Source organism: Oncorhynchus clarkii, chromosome 20 (genome assembly GCF_045791955.1).
Source record: "Oncorhynchus clarkii lewisi isolate Uvic-CL-2024 chromosome 20, UVic_Ocla_1.0, whole genome shotgun sequence".
NCBI lineage: Eukaryota > Metazoa > Chordata > Actinopteri > Salmoniformes > Salmonidae > Oncorhynchus > Oncorhynchus clarkii.
In genome coordinates, this window is record NC_092166.1 from 81,466,975 (window position 1) to 81,488,199 (window position 21,225).

The window sequence follows — 21,225 nt, forward strand, 5'->3', positions numbered from 1 at the left end:
TTTTCTGCTTCCTGCTTTCTAAATTTATATGAATCATTTTTAATATTTTTAATATTAACTAACTAACCATACTTAAATCATTATTTGTTTTTACCAGATATATGCAGTGTAGCCATGTCAATGACTATTTGGCCCTCAAACCATCATGGTCACCTAATAATCCCCAGTTTACAATTGGCTCATTAATCCCCCTTCTCTCCCCTGTAACTATTCCCCAGGTCGTTGCTGCAAATGAGAACGTGTTCTCAGTCAACTTACCTGGTAAAATAACGGATAAATAAAAAATAAAAAAATAAAAAAATAAATAAATAAAATTTAACGTTTGTCTCTCTCGCTCCGTAAAGCCGTCAGTACATCCTAACACACTTAGCAGTCGTTTCCTTGAGATGGCCACAGATGAGATGAGGTGTCTGATGAGGTGTCTGATGAGGTATCTGATGATGAGTTGTCTGATGAAGTGTCTGATGAGGTGTCTGATGAGGTATCTGATGAGGTGTCTGATGAGGTATCTGATGAGGTGTCTGATGAGGTGTCTGATGAGGTATCTGATGAGGTGTCTGACGAGGTATCTGATGAGGTGTCTGATGAGGTGTCTGATAAGGTGTCTGATGATGAGGTGTCTGATGAGGTGCCTGAGGAGGTGTCTGGTGAGGTGTCTGATGAGGTGTCTGATGATGAGGTATCTGATGAGGTGTCTGATGATGAGGTGTCTGAAGAGGTGTCTGATGATGAGGTGTCTGATGATGAGGTGTCTGATGAGGTGTCTGATGATGAGGTATCTGATGAGGTGTCTGATGAGGTGTCTGATGAGGTGTCTGATGATAAGGTTTCGTCTGATGATAAGGTTTCGTCTGATGGGGTATCTCATGAGGTGTCTGATGAGGTGTCTGATGATGAGGTGTCTGATGATGAGGTATCTGATGAGGTATCTGATGAGGTATCTGATGAGGTATCTGATGAGGTATCTGATGATGAGGTGTCTGATGAGGTGTCTGATGATGAAGTATCTGATGAGGTGTCTGATGAGGTGTCTGATGAGGTGTCCGATGATGAGGTTTCGTCTGATGAGGTATCTCATGAGGTGTCTGATGAGGTGTCTGATGATGAGGTGTCTGATGATGAGGTATCTGATGAGGTATCTGATGAGGTATCTGTTGAGGTGTCTGATGAGGTATCTGATGAGGTGTCTGATGATGAGGTGTCTGATGATTAGGTGTCTGATGATGAGGTATCTGATGATGAGAGGTCTGATGAAGTGTCTGATGATGTATCTGATGAGGTGTCTGATGATGTATCTGATGAGGTGTCTGATGAGGTATCTGATGAGGTATCTGATGAGGTGTCTGATGATGAGGTGTCTGATGATGAGGTTTCTGATGAGGTAAATGATGAGGTATCTGATGAGGTGTCTGATGAGGTATCTGATGAGATGTCTGATGAGGTGTCTGATGATGAGGTGTCTGATGATGAGGTGTCTGATGATGAGGTATCTGATGATGAGGTGTCTGATGAGGTATCTGATGATGAGGTGCCTGATGAGGTATCTGGTGAGGTGTCTGATGAAGTGTCTGATGAGGTATCTGTTGAGGTGTCTGATGAGGTGTCTGATGAGGTATCTGATGAGATATCTGATGATGAGGTGTCTGATGAGGTGTCGCAGACCAGCAGTAATTTAATCTTTCCTTGGCACTGCTTGCATCCCAAATGGCACTCAAATCCCCATATAGTGCAATAACTGTCAAAAGTAGTGCACTATATAGTGAGTAGGATGCCGTTTGGGACTGAACCGCTGCCTCACTAACAGCCTCTCTGCACGGGGGAAGATACATTTTTCAGCAGCTTTGATACCGATGAAGACCTTGATAAACCTGTCATATTCTGTGGTTGGAAAAAACTTCACATCATCTCAACCAACTGAAGTGTATATGCAGTTGATTTGGATCAGATCAATTACTGCACGATGAATCATTTACACTTACTGCATAATTAATCATTTACACTTACTGCATAATGAATCATTAACACTTACTGCACAATGATTCATTTACACTGACTGCACAATGAATCATTTACACTGACTGCACGATGAATCATTTACACTGACTGCACAATGATTCATTTACACTTACTGCATAATGAATCATTTACACTGACTGCACAATGATTAATTTACACTGACTGCACAATGAATCATTCACAATTACTACACAATGAATCATTCACAATTACTGCACAATGAATCATTCACAATTACTACACAATGAATCATTCACAATTACTGCACAATGAATCATTCACAATTACTACACAATGAATCATTCACAATTACTGCACAATGAATCATTCACAATTACTACACAATGAATCATTCACAATTACTGCACAATGAATCATTCACAATTACTACACAATGAATCATTCACATTTACTACACACTGAATCATTCACAATTACTACACAATGAATCATTCACAATTACTGCACAATGAATCATTCACAATTACTGCACAATGAATCATTCACAATTACTACACAATGAATCATTCACAATTACTACACAATGAATCATTCACAATTACTACACAATGAATCATTCACAATTACTACACAATGAATCATTCACAATTACTACACAATGAATCATTCACAATTACTACACAATGAATCATTCACAATTACTACACAATGAATCCACCCCCAAAAAAGCACTTATGTTGAATTTAACGTGATCTGTTTTCCATATTGTGTTGTTGCCATAGGAAGTTGTTGCTAGGTAAGTAGGCTATGCAAACAATCCCCCAGGTGAAAATAGCATATTGAATTCATTGTGTGTGTGTGTGTTTGTGTTTTGACTTTCTTATTATCATAAAAGTTACTGTATCAGTTGCTGTTGCCTGCTAACAGCCTCTGGTGTTAACTTCTGCCCTGGGTGATCGTATTATTCCCACACGGGCAGCCTTGAGTCATGACGAATAACACATGATCGTTAAGCCTTCTCCAAAAACAGCACTCTGATGCTGCTGATGGTCATTGGTAGCCGACCAAACTCGCAAATGGCCAGTCGCTCTAATGGCCTGGTACTCTGTTGCTCTGTTGTCCTTCTAATCACTCTGATATCAATGCAAATTATATCGAAAATCAAAAGCAAGCACTTCACGAGAGCCCTGCAATCAGCGTTGAAGCGGAATAGGATCACCTGCTACACAGCAAGAGCCAGCTCATCATAGCTGGTTGATGCATGGAATGAAACATGTGTTCCTACAGTATAAGCCCATGTTGCTCAAACGTTTTCTAAAGGCTGGGCCTACTATATTTATACCTCCACTTTCCTAATAATAAGCACAGAGCTTCTCTTTACACCTGGACTAGCCTACCTGGCTGGTATGAAAATGAATGGCGGGAAAAATGGTTCTCCATTTTGCTACTCCAGTGCATACCGATGATATGTATTTATTCCACTGTTCCTCCAGGTGCATTATAATGGCCCACTCTAAACCAGAACTAATTTCACACATATGTTATTTAGTATACAGTATGGAGAGAGAAGATTCAATTGAGAATAGTCTCATGGTGAGAATACGATCACTTGTGTATGATGCCCAGCACGTGCAGTCTAAGGCAAGAAACAGTGTCTGCATTTTTTTTTGGGGGGGGGGGGGGTGCTTTTCAAACCATAGTCACAATGCATCATGTGACCTAGCCCATAGACCTATATATTTTGATAAGGTTTTTATCGCAACTAAAGTGGCCAAATAGTTTACCATAATAGACCAAGGACTCCTGGAACACGGTTGGAGTGCCAATAGCCTACAGAGCCTAGAGAAACATGACCCCTGGAACACGGTTGGAGTGCCAATAGCCTACAGAGCCAGGGGAAACATGACCCCTGGAACACGGTTGGAGTGCCAATAGCCTACAGAGCCAGGGGAAACATGACCCCTGGAACACGGTTGGAGTGCCAATAGCCTACAGAGCCAGGGGAAACATGTGTTCTTATAAGCCCAGTCATTTTGTAATCGTGTGTAAAAACAGAGTTTTCATTGGCCAGTGGTCACTTTTTAAAAGAAGATCCCAGCTTTCTCGTGCTGTTGTATTTATTGTTATATTCTCAAAATAAAGCACATGAATCCACTTTACAACCTGTGTAGCTAACCTGGCATATTACACACGTGACCAAGGGAAAGATTTCCTCTGTTTGACTCCACTACATTCAGGTGCTTGTCAAATAGTGAATGAGAGACTGATGAAGTGTGTGCAGCCTGCGTAAGAAACAGAGCAGAGCACATGTCTTTCATGAGATTTTATTCAAATCATCATTGGAGTCACATCATGCACATCATGCACATCATGCACATCATGCACATCATGCACATCATGCACATCATGCACATCATGCACATCATGCAAATCATGCACATCATGCACATCATGCACATCATGCACATCATGCACATCATGCACATCATGCAAATCATGCACATCATGCAAATCATGCACATCATGCAAATCATGCACATCATATGCAGCCTTACAATGTCTTAAAAAACCAAACATACTGTATAGCCTAACATTTGTATCACAACTGAAGTTGCATAAATAACTCTAAATAAAGCATGAAGGAGAGTTACCACTTTGTTAACAGCTCACCACAGAATGATGTCACAATCACAATATTCTTTCTATTTTATTCAGCTATGTTCAATTGTAGTCTTCTACCTATAAAATAATGTCAAATAATGCCACAGGAATTATAAGCTAATCTTGTCTGCTTAATGAACTACAGTAGTGTAGCCCACAGCCATATGGCATAGTCAGATCAGGACCTAACATAAGGACAACTCAGAGTATGCTATTCTGTTCTTCTGAAATAGAATACATTTCCTTCATGTCATAATGTTTATTTAGACCTGCCAAAAATAAATAATGAATTTATTGTGATGGTGTAGGCTATATTAAATGGATTTATTAGACTAATTAAAATGTAGAGTGCCTGGATCAGAGATGCTAAACATATTTATGGTAATTAACGGTAAATTACCATGAGACCGGTAGTTATTTGCATGACAGTTACCTGCTGACAAAAATGTCATGACTGCCACAGCCCTACTCTCCATTAGCACTTAGAGTGTTACAACCATTTTTCCTCTGTCCAAGGTCTCGGCCGACCTCTTTAGACTGGTTATAAAGGCCGTTTGGGAAGCATTTGGAGGTGCTAAAGCTCACCGGCTGGAGTGAAGAAGTCAGTGGAGCTGGCTGGTAGCGTTGCTTAGGAGCCCTGTCACTCTGATATCTTCCCGGTAGGCTTTCTTTGATTTCCCTCAAGGTTCCTCAATGTAGATAAACAACCACACTGCTATGATTGTCTTAGAAGAGGCTTGTTGTTGGATGCGTTCTAATAAAAATGTGATCATATAAATATATAAATATAATGTAAGGTAATATGATCATTTAGCAGACGTTTTGAATCCAAGGCGACTTGGACGTCAACGTTGACAGTAAATGTTTCCCATGCTGGAATCAAATCTACAATCCACCATTCTCGAAAGCACAATGCACTGAGCCACTGGGACCAAATGATCAAACTGCAGCGTTGTTCATGGTCCACCCTACTGTGAGCCACTGATAGAGACATTCCTCCTGCTCATTGTACATCATGATAAGTTACTAGTAAAGGAGGCATGACAGGTGTGGGGTTTTTATCCCTCTGATGATCAAAGGGAGGCTCAATAGAGAGTTGTGTTAGTCTCCAGGGTTATCCATTCTGTGCAGATACTGTCAAACGGCACCCTATTCCCTACATAGTGCAGTACTTTGACCAAGGTCCATAGGGATCTGGTTGAAAGTAGTGCACTACTGTCTATAGGGAACAGTGTGCCATTTGGGATGTAACCAGGGCCTGCTTCATGTATAACACCACCTAGCCTATCCCCACTCCTCGTTTGGGGTCAGTATTGGGACTTGTTCTCTTTACTATTTATACTGTGGAAATAATATTGGTTTATCTGTTAAAAGGTATAATATTCATTTGTATGAGGACGACACTGTTACAGTCCTTTCGGAATCTATTCAGACCCCTTGACTTTTTGTTACGTTACAGCCGTAATCTAAAAATTGATTAAATTGTTTTTTCCCTCATCAATCTACACACCATACTCCATAATGATATCACAATACCCCATAATGACATCACAATACCCCATAATGACAAAGCAAAAACAGGTTTTTAGAATTTTTGGGTGAATAAAAGACAAACCTGAAATATCACATTTACATAAGTATTCAGACCCTTTACTCAGAACTTTGTTGAAGCACCTTTGGCAGCGATTACAGCCTTGAGTCTTCTTGGTATGATGCTACAAGCTTGGCACACCTGTATTTGGGGAGTTTCTCTCATTCCTCTCTGCAGATTCTCTCAAGCTCTGTCATGTTGTTTGGGGAGCGATCCTGCACAGCTATTTTCAGGTGTCTCCAGAGATGTTCGATAGGATTCAAGTTCAGGCTCTGGCTGGGCCACTCAAGGACATTCAGAGACTTGTCCCGAAACCACTCCTGCGTTGTCTTGGCTGTGTGCTTAGGGTTGTTGTCCTGCTGGAAGGTGAACCTTTGCCCCGGTCTGAGGTCCTGAGCGCTCTGGAGAAGGTTTTCATCAAGAATCTCTCTGTACTTTGCTCCATTCATCTTTCCCTCAATCCTGACTAGTCTCCCAGTCCCTGCCACTGAAAAACATCCATGCAGCATGATGCTTCCACCACCATGCTTCACCGTAGGGATGGTCCCAGGTTTCCTCCAGATGTGACACTTGGCATTCAGCCCTTTTTGGTTTCATCAGACGAGTGAATCTTGTTTCTCATGGTCTGAGAGTCTTTAGGTGCCTTTTGGCTAACTCCAATCCGGTCAGAGTGACCATCAGGTTCTTGGTCACATCCCTGATGAAGACCCTTCTCCCCGGATCGCTCAGTTTGGCCGAGCGGACAGCTCTAGGACGAGTCTTGGTGATTCCAAACTTCTTCCATTTAAGAATGATGGAGGCCTCTGTGTTCTTGGGGACCTTCAATGCTGCAGAAATGTTTTGGTACCCTTCCCCAGATCTGTGCCTCGACACAATTCTGTATCGGACCTCTATGTACAATTCATTCAACCACATGGCTTGGTTTTTGCTCTGACATGCAACTGTGGGACCTTATATAGACATGTATGTGCCTTTCCAAATAATGTCCAATCAATTGAATTGACCATTTTAAAATAAGGCTGTGACGTAACAAAATGTGGAAAAAGTCAAGGGTTCTGAATATTTCTGAAGGGACTGTATGTATGCCATTGCCCCAACTGTTGACCAAGCTATGTTAGATCTGCAATCTGACCTTGTTGCCTTTACAGAAAGCCCTGGTTGGTTTAAAACATGTACGTGATGTCAGCAAGACTCAATATACATTGTTCTCTAATTCTCACAAAAATGTTTCAGATGGACTACATATCCCATCGAAGAACATTGACCTTGATCAATCACTCCTGTGAAACCGCTGACCTTGATCAATCACTCCTGTGAACCCGTTGACCTTGATCAATCACTCCTGTGAACCCGTTGACCTTGATCAATCACTCCTGTGAACCCGTTGACCTTGATCAATCACTCCTGTGAACCCGTTGACCTTGATCAATCACTCCTGTGAACCCGCACTGAGTGAAATGACTGAAACGGCCCTTATATCAGCCAGCAAAGCTGTAGTGGTGTGTTCATTTGGCTAATGTAGCAGAAGCTTGTTATTTCAACAAAGTGGTGAAGCAATCATATCATTTTTCCACAGACGGATGACATTGCAGAGATTTCCAGGAGGGCCCAGAGCCTGCCCAAGGTGAACAAGAAGAGACAACGAGTGCTGGTCTTCACTCAGGGCAAGGATGATACGGGGTGGCAGGGTAGTGGAAGTTTGCAAGTTCAAATCCCCGAGCTGACAAGGTACAAATCTGTTGTTCTGCCCCTGAACAGGCAGTTAACCTACTGTTCCTAGGCCGTCATTGAAAATAAGAATTTGTTCTTATCTGACTTGCCTAGTTAAATAAAAGTAAAATAAAAATACTGTGGCCACTATCGGTAGGCAAACTAACTTTTCTATTTCTAAATTACATTTTTGGTTCTTAAAGCCTACAGGTATGATGCTGTTATAACACATTGTAAGACTTGTCTAATCAGTTATAACCGTCTCATAATAATCCTAACTAAATACCAGCCGTATTCTATTTTTAGGTTGCTTCCCTAATCGTCCCTCTCCATTCTCTCCTTCACTGTAGAGAACTTATAGCCTCATACAACCATCCTGACATTGCGAGCGTAAATGTCCCCCTGTAAGGCATCTCTGCCCTTGACTCCAACCCCATATCTCACAATTTCAGAACATTGCCTTAAATACATGATGATAGATGACTGCTGTTTACAAGTCGCTGAATCACAACAACATTTACTTTCATGTTTAACTTGACAGTTGATACCGAATGTTTACAGAGAGAAAAGTCTGTGATAAACTCTCCTGTCATTTAACGTGTAGTTAGTCATGTTTACCTTGAAAGTATTTGTGTGCGCCAAATGGCACCCTATTCCCTATATAGTGCACTACTTTTAACCAGACTCTGGTCAAATGAAGTGCACTCTAAAGAGAATAGGATGCCCTTTGTGACACGTATTTTGTGATAAACTATTCTGACATTCAAATAATCAGAGCGGTTGGAAGGGATCACGAGCATTGATTTCTGAAGTATACTTTTAGTTTTTTTCGCTCTTAGGCTGATTCCAGAAAGTCCTTAGTGATTTAAAAGTGTCAACTCTTTCTTTTTTAGGCTACAGGACAGTATAACTGCTATCCTGGCCTATTTGTTACCTGTGTTAGTGGACATTAAAAGGGAGGTGTCATCGTAACAGAACAGAGCAAGGCATGGGGTTGCAGCGCTGCCTGAGATAAAGCTATGTGGGGAGAGATGATGGTTTCTGATTACAGCCTTTGTTTGGAGCCACGGGTGTCTCTCCTCATTGCCCTTGCAGTTCAGACTACTGACACGATGTGCACAGGAGAAACACACACTCACTAACACACAAACACACACTCACCTACACACACACAGTCACCTACACACACAGAGTGCACGGCGGAGGTGTGGGGGGTGGGGGGGGGGGTAGTCTCAGTTCAAGACTGGAACATATCCCTCGTCTCAGAGGACTGTAGGCAGGAGAAACGTAGCGATACTGGAGCTGGTAGTATATTACCCCTAGAAACAGATATAATCTGAAGGATATAGTACTACTACCCTTAGAAACAGATATAATCTGAAGGATATAGTACTACTACCCTTAGAAACAGATATAATCTGAAGGATATAGTACTACTACCTTTAGAAACAGATATAATCTGAAGGATATAGTACTACTACCCTTAGAAACAGATATAATCTGAAGGATATAGTACTACTACGCTAGAAACAGATATAATCTGAAGGATATAGTACTACTACCCTTAGAAACAGATATAATCTGAAGGATATAGTACTACTACGCTAGAAACAGATATAATCTGAAGGATATAGTACTACTACCCTTAGAAACATATATAATCTCAAGGATATAGTACTACTACCTTTAGAAACAGATATAATCTGAAGGATATAGTACTACTACCCTTTGAAACAGATATAATCTGAAGGATATAGTACTACTACCCTTAAAACAGATATAATCTGAAGGATATAGTACTACTACGCTAGAAACAGATATAATCTGAAGGATATAGTACTACTACGCTAGAAACAGATATAATCTGAAGGATATAGTACTACTACCCTTAGAAACATATATAATCTCAAGGATATAGTACTACTACCTTTAGAAACAGATATAATCTGAAGGATATAGTACTACTACCCTTAGAAACAGATATAATCTGAAGGATATAGTACTACTACCCTTAGAAACAGATATAATCTGAAGGATATAGTACTACTACCACTAGAAACAGATATAATCTGAAGGATATAGTACTACTACCCTTAGAAACAGATATAATCTGAAGGATATAGTACTACTACGCTAGAAACAGATATAATCTGAAGGATATAGTACTACTACCTTTAGAAACAGATATTATCTGAAAGATATAGTACTACTACCCTTAGAAACAGATATAATATGAAGGATATAGTACTACTACCCTTAGAAACAGATATAATCTGAAGGCTACAGCACTAATACCCCTAGAAACAGATATAATCTGAAGGATATAGTACTACTACCCTTAGAAACAGATATAATCTGAAGGATATAGTACTACTACCCCTAGACACAGATATAATCTGAAGGATATAGTACTACTACCCTTAGAAACAGATATAATCTGAAGGATATAGTACTACTACCCCTAGACACAGATATAATCTGAAGGATATAATACTACTACCCCTAGAAACAGATATAATCTGAAGGCTACAGCACTAATACCCCTAGAAACAGATATAATCTGAAGGATATAGTACTACTACCCTTAGAAACAGATATAATCTGAAGGATATAGTACTACTACCTTTAGAAACAGATATAATATGAAGGATATAGTACTACTACCCTTAGAAACAGATATAATCTGAAGGATATAGTACTACTACCCCTAGACACAGATATAATCTGAACGATATAGTACTATTACCCCTAGAAACAGATATAATCTGAAGGCTACAGTACTACTATCCCTAGAAACAGATATAATCTGTTTAATCCTCAACTACAGATTGAGGATTAAACACATACCTTCCCATATGTCTGTCTGCAAGGTGAATTCTTCATAATGTAGTATTAGGCTAATATTTATTATTCAGAATACGTATGACGTTGTTGTTCAATCACATGTCATGAGGGGTGCTCTTAACCAATGTTACAGTGTAAATGTATGCACATTCCTTTAAAACGTGTGTGTGTGTGTGTGTGTGTGTGTGTGTGTGTGTGTGTGTGTGCGTGCGTGCGTGCGTGCGTGCGTGTGCGTGCGTGCGTGTGTGTGTGTGTGTGTGTGTGTGTGTGCGTGCGTGTGTGTGTGTGAGTGAACATTCCTTTTTATTCACGTTGATGTTCAGCAGAGCCAAATAAATGTCAATGTAAAAAGATCATTAAAGATGTTCATTTCCCAGAGGCGGGACTCTAATAAACTTGTTCGTAATTTGTCCCCCTGTCAGGATTTGATCATTTGCCAACCTCTGAACGTCACATTAAACCATTTTACAGTGATTAAGGACAGAGAATCCCCTTCCCCTGTGGTATAATTGCCAGAATAAAGAGATGTTATTGTAACTGCCACAGCCAGTTTAGCCAGTGAGGCAGCCACACTGTGAAAATGCTAGGTTTAAAACAACCCAATTTAGGTAAATATTGGACAGAGCACAATGTTGGGTTATTTTAACCAAGCCAGTTGGGTCACTTAGTTTGGTTGTTAGGTTGTTGAGCCACCGGTTCAGATCAGTAGACTGGAGGCGTGGCTTAGTGGGGGCGTGGCATGCAAATAGTTATTTTTGGCCACCCGTGAAAGTAAGTAAGTAAAGTAAATTATATTCTGGTTAATCTGATGTGTTGTATTGTCACCACATGTTAAGGTTAAGCACTGACTCTGTCACGCCCTGACCGTAGAGAGCCCTTGGTTCTCTATGGTGTTGTAGGTCAGGGTGTGACTAGGGTGTGTTCTAGTCGCTGTAATTCTATGTTTGGGTGTGAGTACGGTTCCCAATTAGAGGCAGCTGATTATTGTTGTTTCTAATTGGGGATCATACTTAAGGTGTGCCTGTTTCCACCTGTATGTGTGGGATATTGTTTTGTTCATGTTTGTTTATTGTTTTTGCTGAAGTTTCACTTTAAATAAAGATGTGGAACTTGAATCACGCTGCGCCTTGGTCCGTCCATTATCACAACCGTGACAGACTCCTTGGTAGCTTACCCAACAGTATGAGCTCTTAAGTGCTTATGCATATCCCAATGTTGGGAGGATAACTACTCCGTTCTGATATTTAAATAATTATATTAGAATATGTAGAATAAGAATACGATTTGTTTTTTAACAAACTTGCCCAGTTAAATTAAATACTAGTGCGGATATGTACACGTGAACAGGAGCGACTATAGAGCAGAAGCTGGGATGTTTGAGACTATATGAACACTGTTGAATCTGCCATCATAAAATAGCCTTTCTTAAATCAATGTATTTTTCAGTTAAATACATCAGGTACTGTATTATCATAGAAGAAGTGCTTCTGATCTATGATCAGGTCCCCCCCCTGTCCATGTAATCATATTCATTATCAGTTATCAAGGGAAAACTGATCCTCGATCAGCACTCTGTGATGCTTTATAAAGACAGGCCCTGTTTGCATTTCACATTCCAGCAAGCGATGTAATCAATTAGCAGCTGACTCTGTGAGAGTGACCTCTGCTCTGGTCCTTACCATCTCCTATCAGTGATTTCTCTCATCGCTCATCTCCGAAGGGATCTCGGTCTCGTCTGCGGCGATGATCTTTTGGCGTGGGGTTACACTACAGTAATTACAGTCATATGTTTTAGTTTTTTTTTGGTGAAATAAAGATGCTGGGTTATGATACAGAAACAGATTGAATGTCAACTTCTCTGCTAATCGGATGTGTTTGCCAAGAAAGTGGTAATGTTGTTTTCTCTCTCTGAGACACAGTTTGGAAATGTTCCAGATTTTGTTATTATTCGTTGTGCGAGTGTCTCACACTCTCTCACGGAGGAGCTGAATGTTGTATTTTAACTCTACAGTACGGTTGAGCGCACACCTCGGAGAAAAAAACACGCATTAGTCATTTTGAATGTCTGACAAGCTTCCCGTTTATTATGACAGGGGTTCCCAAAGTTTATCACTCAGGCCCCCCTTCTATCATTGCGACGTCTTTTTCTATGGGCACAAGCACTGTTCATGCCACAAACTGTTCACACCCCTCTTGTTGGTGGAGAGAACATGCAGGTTTAAAGCTAGTTTCCTGCAATTCCATACATTTTGCCATGTCTAATGTGTTTTCATGTGATATCTGAGTCACTCAAACATTACAACAAAATCTATTGGCTAAAAAAGTGTTAGCTGACATGGGCCAGTTGATCTGGACATTTCTGACTAGTTATAAATATCTCTCTAAGGTTTGTAATGACCGACAGGACAAAAAGGAACTGGTGATGCACGACCTCATTTTTGAAATTGCGCCTCGTGCTTTCTACTATTAAAAAACGTTCAATAGTAAGTCTGCACCCCACCGTTTGGGAACCACTGTATTGTGACGTGACCAACGGAGCCACGGCCTGTTCACCCCGCTTCCATCCAGAAGGCGAGGTCAGCACAGGTGCATCAAAGCAGGGACCGAGAGACTTGAAAAACAGCTTCTAATCTCAAGGCCATCAGACTGTTACACAGCCATCACTAACTCAGAGAGGCTGCTGCCTACATACAGATTTTAAATCTCTAGCCATTTTAATAATGCTTACAAATCCTACATTACTCATCTCATATGTATATACTGTATTTTATACCATCTATTGCATCTTGTCTATGCCGCTCTGTCATTGGTCATCCATATATTTACATGTATATATTCCTACTCCATTCCTTTACTAGATGTGTGTGTATTAGGTAGTTGTTGTGGAATTGTTAGATGTTGCAATACTGTCGGAACTAGAAGCACAAGCATTTCGCTACACTCACATTAACATCTGCTAACCGTGTGTACGTGACCGATAACATTTGATTTGGTTTGACCTTGGTCTAGTGGTTAAGATTCAGAGCTCTCTCCGGTTCGATTCCCGGTCAGGGAATGAATAGCTTTATGAGCTCCCAAGTGGTGCAGTGGTCTAAGGCACTGCATCTCAGTGCTAGAGATGTCACTACAGACCCTGGTTTGATTCCAGGCTGTATCACAGCCGACTGTGATTGGGAGTCCCGTAGGGCGTTGCACAATAGGCCCAGCGTGGTTAGGGTAGGCCGTCATTGTGAATGTTTTTCTTGCCTGACTTGCCTAGTTAAATAAAGGATACATTTTTTTATGTCACTGATTAAACTGTCATTGTTGAATTAGTCTATGTAGTGGAATGTATTCATAGTGTTGACGTACAGTACACCGTTCTGCCAAGGCGTTCATTACAACTTTTACCTGAAGTCTGTCACAATACAATGCCATTGATTTCTAATGTCATGATGTACTCACCATCCAGTAGGCTAAATATCCAAGGTATAAATGTCATTTTTTTTTTGCATAACAGTAACAGCCTATATTTATCTCAAGTTTTAATGGTGTGAAAAACAATAGTTAACAAAGTACTTAATCGGTGCAAAATGCCAAAGTGAGTCGTAAAGAACAAAGAATTCCTTGAGTGAACGATTAGCAAACCGTTCAAGCCTAGTTAATTAGAGAGTAGCCGAGGTCTAAAGAGAACAAAAGTCAGACTATTGCAAATGGTTACCAAGGATGTATTTCATTATATTAAAAACAAAAACAAATCCCTGTTTCTTTCTTTCTTGAATCAATGCTACAGGTTAACTTGTTAGCGACTGTAACACTTTAGTCAACCCCCCACACAGCAAGCCAACCAGGCACATTGTTGAATCAATTAACAAATCCACCATATCATCAGTATTTTTTTAAAATTCTAATGCCTGAAGTATCCTGGCTAACACTTAGCTCTCCAAGTCCTCCTGACTTCAGAGTCTGGAATAGCTCTCTGAAGGGGTCGGCACAATGCGTTGATAATGAAGGAGGGGCTGTGCTTTTACTGGTTGGCCCTCCTCTGTGTCTTTTTCACTCAAACACAGCCCTCGAGCGCTGTGTGTGTGTCCCCCCCCCCCTATCCAATACAACAATTAGAACATTTGAGAGAACGATTTCTGAGCGATTATATTGCATGAACAAAAAACGGTCTCCTTTCCAGACCCGTGTGTAGCAGCTCTCCCTGCACTTTGAGTTACATGGGGGCGCGTGGGCCAGGCTTTGCTTGAAGAGCCTGAGCTGTGTAAGGACAGTTGGAAAGTTAAAATGACTGACTGACTGACTGCACTTGGTGACCCTCCCCTCATTACAGACAGTGAAATGTGTAGTTAGTAAAAGCAAAAGTGATGTTTTCAGACATGCCATCAGCCAACGTCAACAGAGACACAGATCTTTGGCAGGAACCTGTTCATGAACATTTCCAAGTTACCGAGTCCCGAACGGGTACCCTATTCTCTATCAAGTGCACTACTTTTTTGATGGACTCTGGTCTAAAGTAGTGCACTTACGTAGGGAATAGGGTGCCATTTGGGACAAATAGGCATGACAGTTCTCTGCAAATGAGCTCTTTGTGTCTTTGTGTTTCCACATCGCCAGAGAGTATGGTGTACTTGTAACCTGAGCTAATGTTTAGTCAACTACTAATTTGACTCTCAGAAGAAGTTATGTGAACTTTCGTGTCCTTGGTGAAATTAAATACAATAAAAGGAATGATTGGCAGACAGAGGGATGACAGAATGGAGTGTTATACTGTTGTGGTGCGATGTTTATGTACAGAGCATTCGGAAAGTATTCAGACCCCTTGACTTTTTCCACATTTTGTTACGTTACAGCCTTATCCTAAAATGGATTCAATTGTTTTTTTCCCTCATCTACACACAATACCCCATAATGATGAAGCAAAAACAGGTTTTTAGAAATGTTTGCAAATGTATTAAAAATAATAAACTGAAATACCACATTTACATAAGTATTCAGTACTCAGAACTTTGTTGAAGCACCTTTGGCAGTGATTACAGCCTCAAGTCTTCTTGGGTCTGACGCTACAAGCTTGTCACACCCGTATTTGGGGAGTTTCTCTCATTCTTCTCTGCAGATCCTCTCAAGCTCTGTCAGGTTGGATGGGGAGTGCCACTGCACAGCTATTTTCAGGTCTCTCCAGAGATGTTCGATCGGGTTCAAGTACAGGCTCTGGGTGGACCACTCAAGGACATTCAGAGACTTGTCCCAAAACCACTCCTGTGTTGTCTTGCCTGTGTGCTTAGGGTTGGAAGGTGAACCTTTGCCCCAGTCTGAGGTCCTGAGTCCCCCAGTAGCTTACAGTTATTCTCTGTATCTAGTTTAAATATAGGTTATGTCATGTCCATGGATAGTTTTGTAGGTTATGTGGTTTGGTAGTCTTCTAACAGGATGGTGGGAGTTAGTAGGTTAGAGTAAGATATGTTATTGCCATTGCAAAGTTCATGTTTATAACCCATTAGCCTCTTCTGTTTCCAGCTGCTTACAGCTCAGATGTGTGGTTTCTCCTCTTCCTCCGCAATTCCTCCTCCTCCTCCTCAATTCCTCCTCCTCACCTTCCTCCTACTCCTCCCCTTCCTCCTCAATTCCTCCTCCTCACCTTCCTCCTCCTCCTCCCCTTCCTCCTCCTTGTCCCTCTCCTTCTCATCCCCTTCCTCTTCCTCTTCCTCATCTTCCTCATCCTCTTCCTCCTCCTCCAATTCATTATCCTCCTTTCTCTGCTGCCCACTCTGGAAACCTTAATGAGGAAATAACCTTTTGTTTGAAACTGTGTAAACATATTTAACTTCACCATTTAGGTTTGATATTCTCGGGGCTATTGAACAGTCTGCGGTAATCATACGTGTTTGAAATCCATGCTCAATAATTACACTGGATTCTATTATTCTAATATAAAGAGAGGGTTTAATTAACAACACCAAATACGAGCTCATGTCTACGTCCCAAATGGGCACTCTGTTCCCTACATAGTACACTACTTTTGACCAGGGCCCTATGGGTAGTGCACTATGGAAGGAACAAGGTGCCATTTGGGACGTAGACATGAGCTCGTATTTGGTGTTGTTAATTAAACCCTCTCTTTAAATAAACACACGTCTCGCAATTGATCATTACAATCTGTTAACTGTAGAATAATTAACAATATATGATTTATTATTAGCACAGTGTACATGTTAAGATGTCAAGTGGTTAATCATTTTCAAGAGGGAGGACGAGGAGGAGGAGGAGGAGGAGGAGGAGGAGGAGGAGGAGGAGGGAGGGTCCACATGCTTCATTTGCAACATTAATTAAGCAAAGTCGTTATGGAGCTAATTAGCTGATCTTAAAAGGATCTTGGTTTTATTGTAATTTATTATCAAAGTGACAATCAGCTGCTTTCTTGAAAAGGGGGGGGAATGTTCACACGAGTGATTATTGATGTTATCCAGTCAAGTTAGGCTACATCTATCAAATACCTTTAGTATCTGTCAGCTTGTCAGTTCATTTATTTGATGTGCTTCTTTTCACGTGGTGGCTTGATTTGTTTTAAATGGTATCCAATTATCTACAGTGTAATATACTGTAGATGCCAGCAAACATTCAAAGGCCATTTTCTCAAAAGTGAGGTTACAAGTTTATCAACTTTTCAAAAGCAGTTTTCAAAACTGCTTTCAAACCTTTCCCATTGTTTCTCAAGTAAGTGCAGTGTATGATATATCATTTTGAAGCTCTGTGTCTCTGCTTTTATCCAATGTTAAAAATATATATATTTTAATCAAATTTTGCTGCATAAGACTGAATCAAGGCGGTGGGTCACATAATGCCTCTGTATGCAGGGTAATTCACGAGAACTAGGCCTTGTGAACCTTATTCATGAGTGACACAGTGGACTCTGAGGACGTTCTGGAAGCTTGTTGAAATTCATGAGGTTGAATCAGGGTTGAATCAGTGAACTGTTGTTCCATTAGCAGGGGGTCTCGTCATTTTACATTCTGTTTGTCGTCGCTAGCTTTTTCTCTCTCTTTAAAGGAGCAATCAACCATATTACCGCTATATATGGTCGTTCGAGTTAGTGATAACCATTTTAAAAATTATTACAGATTGTGGCTTTAAATCCTAAACTCTAAGGTCTTTCGAAACTCTGTCAGCCTCCTCGTGTTCCTTTCATCCAAACTGCAGCCTTTAGTGCACTACTTTTGATAGGGCTCTGGTCAATAGTAGTGCACTAAATAGGGAACAGGGATCCATTGTGTGGTGCAGATTGGGATACATTGTGTGGTGCAGATTGTACTGACAGAAGTTGTTGATTTAATGTCATTCTACAGCACAAGACTTTGTCAACTGGTACATTTCTCTGGCTTTTCTTTTGTTCGCTCTGCCAATTTTCCTTCTTTTTACTCGTGCTACTGATAATTGAAGCAATACATCCCGCTGAAGATTAAATGCGGCATTTAAATCATTTATTAAATTGAAACCAAGTAACTGTTTTTTCATTTCCTAGAACTCTTATTCACTGTGATATGATACTGATCTATCGTGATATGATACTGATCTACCTTGATATGATACCGATCTATCGTGATATGATACTGATCTATTTTGATATGATACTGATCCACCTTGATATGATACTGATCCATCTTGATATGATACTGATCCATCTTGATATGATACTGATCCATCTTGATATGATACTGATCCACCTTGATATGATACTGATCCATCTTGATATGATACTGATCCACCTTGATATGATACTGATCCATCTTGATATGATACTGATCCACCTTGATATGATACTGATCTATCGTGATATGATACTGATCCACCTTGATATGATACTGATCTATCGTGATATGATACTGATCCACCTTGATATGATACTGATCTATCGTGATATGATACTGATCTATCGTGATATGATACTGATCCACCTTGATATGATACTGATCCATCTTGATATGATACTGATCCACCTTGATAATGATACTGATCCATCATGATATGATACTGAGTTGAAAGTGTAAAAACGTATCACTGCTATGCATTTTTACTGTATTGTGAAGTCATACAAAAATAACCTTGTGGCATTACACCTGAAGATACAATCTCTTGTGAAATTACACTCAACTGACTGATCACAGTGTGTATGACATTTGGAAGCATGTTATTCTTTGTTCCTTGACCCAGGGTCATATAGGTAACAATGATTAACTAAACAATGACTTATCCTCAATTTCTCCCTTCGCTCTCTGTCGTTGTCCCCCAGGTGAGAAGGTGACCGTGTTTCCTGTCCTGGGCATTAACCGGAGCGACATCGTGGACACTAACGGAGAAGGAGGTGCCTTTATTGGAGGTACAGTGCACTAGTCTGTCTCCTCCCTGGTTTCTCCCTGGTTTCTGCCTGGTTTCTGCCTGGTTTCTGCCTGGTTTCTGCCAATCATCCTCACCACGTACATAGATGCCAACTTAACCAATTTTGCCCATTTAACCAATTCTGTCCATGTTCCATTTCTACATTTTTCACCAGCCCTCCACCAGCCTTCACCAGCCCTCCCTATATATATATATATATATATATATATATATATATACAGTACTGTGCAAAAGTTTTAGGCAGGTGTGAAAAAATACTGTAAAGTAAGAATGCTTTCAACAATATACATGTTAATAATTTATATTTATCAATTAACAAAATGCAAAGTGAGTGAACAGAAGAAAAATCTACATCAAATCACTATTTGGTGTAACCCCCCCCTTTGCTTTCAAAACAGCATCAATTCTTCTAGGTACGTTTGCACATAGTTTTTTAAGGAACTCGGCAGGTAGGTTGGCCCAGACATCATGGAGAACTAACCACAGTTCTTCTGTGGATTTAGGCAGCCTCAGGTGTTTCTTTCTCTTCATGTAATCCCAGACAGACTCGATGACGTTGAGATCAGGGCTCTGTGGGGGGCCATACCATCACTTCCAGGACTCCTTGTTCTTCTTTACGCTGAAGATATTTCTTAATGACGTTCGCTGTATGTTTGGGGTCGTTGTCATACTGCAGAATACATTTCGGGCCAATCAGATGCCTCCCTGATGGTATTGCATGATGAATCAGTATCTGCCTGTACTTGTCAGCATTGAGGCGACCATTCATTCTGACCAAATCCCCAACTCCATTTGCAGAAATGCAGCCCCAAACTTGCAAGGAACCTCCACCATGCTTCACTGTTGCCTGCAAACCCTCATTCGTGTACTGCTCTCCAGCCCTTCGGGGAACAAACTGCCAAATATTTCAGATTTTGACACCTCAGTCCAGAGCACCTGTTGCCATTTTTCTGCACCCCAGTTTCTGTATTTTCGTACATAGTTGAGTCGCTTGGCCTTGTTTCCTCGTTGGAGGTGTGGCTTTTTGGCCGCAAGTCTTCCATGAAGGCTACTAATGACCAGACTTCTTGATGGATGTACCAGGGACCCACAGTTTTCTGCCAATTCTGAGCTGAGGGCACTGTTGGACATCTTCCGATTGCGAAGGGAAGTAAGCACGATGTGTCTTTCATCTGCTGCAGTAAGTTTTCTTGGCCGACCACTGTCCTCAACGGTCCTCAACGTTGCCCGTTTCTTTGTGCTTCTTCAAAAGAGCTTGGACAGCACATCTGGAAACCCCTGTCTGCCTTGAAATGTCTGCCTAGGAGAGACCTTGCTGATGCAGTATAGTTGCCTTGTGTCTTGTTGCTGTGCTCAGTCTTGCCATGGTGTATGACTTTTGACAGTAAACTGTCTTCAGCAACCTCAACTTGTTAGCTGAGTTTGGCTGTTCCTCACCCAGTTTTATTCCTCCTACACAGCTGTTTCTGTTTCAGTTAATGATTGGGTTTCAACCTATATGGAAACAGGAGATGAGGGGCAGTACGACAGTTTTAACTCATAGAAACAGGACAGGTAGTAAAAATACGCAGTGTACGGGACAACAGAGGATGAACAGCAGAGGGGCTAATGATCTTTGAGCGGGGGGTAAGGTCTCGGCTTCTGGGAGTGTATCCGCAGCACTGTAGTGGCGTGCCAGCGCCTCAGGCTTGACCTTCTTGGATACTGGTCGGTGCTGCTGAAGCAAAGTGGCCCGTGCCTTACTGAACCCCTCCCGCAGGTCATGGTACTCTGCTGGGCTGGCGGAGAGGTTTGGGGCAATTTCCAAGACCCCAGAAAGATGTCCCGGGGAAGGCAGAACTGACTTCAAGCAATGAGTGTGGCAGGACGGGCTCCAGTCCACGATGGTACCAGTAGCCCAGTCAATGGAGGGATTGTGTCGCTGGAGCCAAGAGAATCCCAATGCCATGGGAACCTGCGGAGACTCAACTAGCAGTAATTGGATCATCTCGCTGTGGTTCCCTGGCACTTGTAGGTTGATGGGGGTGTTATGGTGGGTGACCCTGCCTAGAGAGCGCCCGTCCAGC

The 21,225-nt window shown here is 41.2% G+C and overlaps 1 pseudogene; it reads left to right on the top strand.

Annotated features, from left to right (window-relative positions):
* The window catches only part of LOC139377176 (fap1 adhesin-like), a 23,495-nt pseudogene extending 4,342 nt beyond the window's left edge, over positions 1-19,153 (top strand).
* The last annotated feature ends 2,072 nt before the right edge of the window (positions 19,154-21,225 follow it).